Raw genomic sequence first — 6,031 nt, 5'->3', positions numbered from 1 at the left:
AATGAGATACACAGCAACACAATAATAGTGGGGGTCTTCAATATACCACTGACAGCACTGGACAGGTCATCAAGACAGAAAGTCAACAAAGAAGTAATGGACTTAAAATATACCCTAGAACAAATGGAATTAACAGATATTTACAGAACATTCTACCCAACAACTGCAGAGTATATACTCTATCAGCACATGGAACATTCTCCAAGATAGACCATATGACAGACCACAAAAGAAGCCTCAACAAATTTAAGAAAATTGAAATTATATGAAGTACTCTCTCAGACCATAGTGGAATAAAACTGGAAATAAACTTCAAAAGGAATCCTCAAAACCATGCAAATACATGGAAATTAAATAATCTGCTCCTGAATGATCATTGCATCAGCAATAAAATCAAGATGGAAATTAAAAAATTATTTGAACTGAACGATAACAGTGACACAACCTATCAAAACCTCTGGGATACAGCAAAAACAGTGCTAGGAGGAAAGTTCATAGCATTAAATGCCTACATCAAAAAGTCTGAAAGAGCACAAATAGACAAACTAAGGCCATACCTCAAGGAACTAGAGAAACAAGAACAAACCAAACCCAAACCCAGCAGAAGAAAAGAAACAACAAAGCTCAGTGCAGAACTAAATAAAATTGAAACAAAAAAATACAAAAGATAAATGAAACGAAAAGCTGGTTTTTTGAAAAGATAAATAAAATTGATAGACCATTGGCAAGATTAACCAAGAAAAGAAGAGAAAAGATCCAAATAAGCTCAATTAGAAATTAAACTGGAGATATTACGACCAATACCACAGAAATACAAAAGATCATTCAAGTCTACTATGAATACCTTTACATGAATAAACTAGAAAACCTAGAGGAGATGGATAAATTTCTCAAAATATACAGCCTATTTAACCTAATAAACAACAATCTATTTATTCCTAGATTAAACCAGAAAAAATAGAAACTCTTGACAGACCAATAATAAGCAGCAAGATTGAAATGGTAATTAAAAAGGTACCAACAAAAAAAAAGTCCAGGACCAGATGGGTTCACAGCTGTATTTTATCAGACATTCACAGAAGAATTGGTACCAATCCTATTGACACTATTCCAAAAGATGGAGAAATAGGGAATTTCCCCTAAATCATTCTATGAAGCCAGTATCACCGTAATACCAAAACCAGGAAAAGACATAACAAAAAAGAAAACTACAGACCAATATTCCTGATGAACACAGATGCAAAATTTCTCAACAAAATACTAGCTAACCAAATCCAACAGCATATCAAAAAGATAATGCACCATGACCGAGTGGGTTTTATACAAGGGATGTAGGGATGGTTTAACATATGCAAGTCAATAAAATGTAATACACCACATAAACAGAATTAAAAACGAAAATCACATGATGATCTCAATAGATGGAGAAAAAGCATTTGACAAAATCCAGCATCCCCTTATGATTAAAACCCTCAGCAAAACTGGCATAGATGGGACATTCCTTAAGGTAATAAAAGCCACAGCCAACATTACACTAAACGGGGAAAAGTTGAAAACACTCCTCCTTAGAACTGGAACAAGATAAGGATACCCACTTTCCCCTCTTCTATTCAACATAGTACTGGAAGTCCTAGCCAAAGCAACCAGACCTGAGAAAGAAATAAATGGCATCCAAATTGGTAAAGAGGAAGTCAAACTGTCACTGTTTGCTGAGACATACATGATCATATACCTAGAAAACCCAAAAGACTCATCCAAAAAGCTCCTAGAACTGGTAAATGAATTCAGCAAAATTTCAGGATACAAAATTAATGTACACAAATCAGTAGCCCTGTTATAAACCAACAGCGACCAAGCTCAGAATCAAATCAAGAACTCAACCCCTTTTATAACAGTTGCAAAAATTAAAATAAAATACTTAGGATTATACCTAACCAAATAGGTGAAAGACCTCTACAAGAGAACTACAAAGCACTGCTGAAAGAAATCACAGATGACACAAACAAATGGAAACACATCCCATGCTCATGGATGGGTAGAATCAATATTTTGAAAATGATCATAATGCCAAAAACAATCTACAAATTCAATGCAATTCCCATTAAAATACCACCATCATTTTTCACAGAACTAAAAAAAAAATCCCAAAATTCATATGGAACAAAAAAGAGCCTGCATAGCCAAAGCAAGACTAAGCAAAAATAACAAATCTGGAGGCATCACAATACCCGACTTTATACTATAAGGCCGTAGTAACCAAAACAGCATGGTACTGGTATAAAAATAGGCGTATAGACTAATTGAACAGAATAAAGAACACGAAAATAAAGCCAGATACTTATCCCCAACAGATCTTCAACAAAGCAAACAAAAACTTAAAGTGGGGAAAGGACACTCTTTTCAACAAATGGTGCTGGGATAATTGGCAAGCCATATGTAGAAGAATGAAACTGGATCCTCATCTCTCACCTTATACAAAAATCAACTCAAGATGGATCAAAGACTTAAATCTAAAACCTGAAACCATAAAAATTCTAGAAGATAACATTGGAAAAACCCTTCCAGACACTGGCTTAGGCAAAGACTTCATGACCAAGAACCCAAAAGTAAATGCAACAAAGATAAATAGATGGGACTTAATTAAACTAAAAAGCTTCTGCACAGCAAAAGAAATAATCAGCAGAGTAAACAGACAACCCACAGATGGGGAGAAAATCTTCGCAATCTATATTTCTGACAAAGGACTAGTGTCCAGAATCTACAAGGAACTCAAACAAATCAGCAAGAAAAAAAAACAGATAATCCCATCAAAAATTGGGATAAGGACATGAATAGACAATTCTCAAAAGAAGATTTACAAATGGCCAACAAACATATGAAAAAATACTGAATATCACTAATTATTAGGGAAATGCAAATCAAAACCACAATGAGATACTACCTTACTGCTGCAAGAATGGCCATAATAAAAAAATAGTAGATGTTGGCATGGATGTGGTGTTGAAAAGGGAACACTTTTACACTGTTGGTGGGAATGTGAACTAGTACAACCACCATGGAAAACAGTGTGTAGATTCCTTAAAGAACTAAAAGTAGATCTACCATTTGATCCAGCAATCCCACTCCTGGGTATCTACCCAGAAGAAAAGAAGTCATTATACAAAAAAAGATACTTGCACATGCATGTTTATAGCAGCACAATTCGCAATTGCAAACGTATGAAACCAGCTCAAAAGCCCCTCAATCAATGAGTGTATAAACAAAATGTTGAATATATGTACCATGGAATACTACCTAGCCATAAAAAGGAATGAAATAATGACATTTGCAGCAACCTGGGTGGAATTGGAGACCATTATTCTAAGTGAAGTAACTCAGGAATGGAAAATCAAACATTGTATGTTCTCACTCATAAGAGGAGCTAAGCTATGAAGATGCAAAGGCATAAGAATGATACAATGGACTTTGGGGAACTCAAGGGAAAGTGTGGGAGGCGGGTGAGGGATAAAAGACTACACACTGGGTACAGTGTAAACTGCTCAGGTGATGGGTGCACTGAACTCTCAGAAATCACCACTAAAGAACATATTCATGTAAAAATAAAAATAAACTTGATTGTGTCAAAAGCCCATACTGCACAAAGAGAGATAAGTCTCCTGGATGTCATGATTGACTCAATGGAATAGGATGAGATCAATCCATAGATCTACCAGAAATCCTAGGGAAGGGATGATGACCTTGATACTTTTTTTCTTCCTTCCTTCTTTTTTTATATTTAGATGTTGATTAATTTTTATTTTTTTCTGTAAGTTATTGGGATACAGGTGGTATTTGGTTACATGAGTAAGTTCTTTAGTGGTGATTTGTGAGATTTTTGTGCACCTATCACCCAAGCAGTATACACTGCAACGTATTTGTAGTCTTTTATCCCTCACCCCTCTCTCACTCTTTCCCCATGTCCCCAAAGTCCATTGTATCATTCTCATGCCTTTGGGTCCTCATAGGTTAGCTCCCACATATCAGTGAGAACATATGATATTTGGTTTTCCATTCATGAGTTACTTCACTTAGAATAATAGTCTCCAATCTCATCCAGCTTACTGCACATGCTGTTAATTCATTCCTATTTATGGCTATGTAGTATTCCATTGTATATACCACAGTTTCTTTATCCACTCGTTGATCGATGGGCATTTGGGTTGGTTCCACGATTTTGCGATTGTGAATTGTGCTGCTATAAACATGCATATACAAGTATGTTTTTTTGAGTAATGACTTATTTTGCTCTGTGTAGATACCCAGTAGTGGGATTGTTGGATCAAATAGTCATTCTACTTTAATTATTTAAGGAATCTCCACACTGTTTTCCATAGTGGGTGTACTAGTTTACATTCCCACCAGCAGTGTAGAAGTGTTCCCTGTTCACTGCATCCATGCCAACATCTACTGTTTTTTATTATTATTACTATTTTTATTATGACAATTCTTGCAGCAGTAAGGTGGTATCACATTATGGTTTTGAGATTTTGATTTGCATTTCCCTGAACATTAGTGATGTTAAGCATTTTTTTCATATGTTTGTTGGCCATTTGTATACCTTCTTTTGAGAATTGTCTATTCATCTCCTTAGCCCACTTTTTGATGGGAGTGTTTGTTTTTTTCTCACTGATTTGTTTGAGTTCGTTGTAGATTCTGGATATGAGTCCTTTGCCAGATGTATAGATTGTGAAGATTTTCTCCCACTCTATGGGTTGTGGTTTACTCTGCTGACTGTTCATTTTGCTGTGCAAAAGCTCTTTAGTTTAGTTAGGTACCAGTTATTTATCTTTATTTTTATTGCATTTGCTTTTGGGTTCTTGGTCATGAATTCCTTTCCTAAGCCAATGTCTAGAAGGGTTTTTCCAAGATTATCTTCTAGAATTTTTATAGTTTCAGGTCTTAGGTTTAAGCCCCTAATCCATCTTGAGTTGATTTTTGTATAAATTGAGAGATGAGGATCCAGTTTCATTCTCCTACAGGTGGCTAGCCAATTATCCCAGCACTATTTGTTGAAAAGGGTGTCCTTTCCCCACTTTAAGTTTTTGTTTGCTTTGTTGAAGAGCAGTTGGCTGCAAGTATTTTGGTTTATTTCTGGATTCTCTATTCTGTTCCATTGGTCTATGTGTCTATTTTTATACCAGTACCATGCTGTTTTGGTGACTATGGCCTTATAGTGTAGTTGGAAATCAGGTAGTGTGATGCCTCCAGATTTGTTATTTTTGCTTAGTCTTGCTTTGGCTATGTGGCCTCTTTTTTGGTTCCACATGAATTTTAGAATTGTTTTTTCTAATTATGTGAAGAATGATGGTGGTATTTTGATGGGGATTGCATTGAACTTGTAGATTGCTTTTGGCAGTATGGTCATTTTTACAATATCAATTCTACCCATGAATGAGCATGCGATGTGTTTCCATTTGTTCGTGTCATCTATGATTTCTTTCAGCAGTGTTTTGCAGTTTTCTTTATAGAGGTCTTTTGACTCCTTTGTTAGATATATTCACAGGTATTTTATATATTTTTGCAGCTATTGTAAAAGAGATTGAGTTCTTGATTTGATTCTCTGCTTGGTCACTGTTGGTGTATAGAAGAGCTACTGATTTGTGTACATTAATCTTGTATCTGAAAACTTTTCTGAATTCTTTTATCAGTTCTAGGAGCTTACTGGAGGAGCCCTTAGGGTTTTCAAGGTAAATGATCATATCATCAGCAAATAGTGACAGTTTGACTTCCTTTTTACTGATTTGGATGCCCTTTATTTCTTTATTTCTTTCTCTTGTCTGATTGCTCTGGCTAGGACTTCCAGCACTATGTTGAAGAGGAGTGATGAGAGTGGGCATCCCTGTCTTTTTCCAATTCTCAGAGCGAATGCTTTCAACGTTTCCCCACTCCATATTATGTTGACTGTGGGTTTGTCATAGATGGCTTTTATTACATTAAGGTATGTCCCTTGTATGCTGATTTTGCTGAGAGTTTTAATCATAAAGTGATGCTG

The sequence above is a fragment of the Pan troglodytes genome, chromosome X (assembly GCF_028858775.2).
Source record: "Pan troglodytes isolate AG18354 chromosome X, NHGRI_mPanTro3-v2.0_pri, whole genome shotgun sequence".
NCBI classification, from domain to species: Eukaryota; Metazoa; Chordata; class Mammalia; order Primates; family Hominidae; genus Pan; species Pan troglodytes.
Note: the sequence above shows the minus strand (reverse complement) of the source record.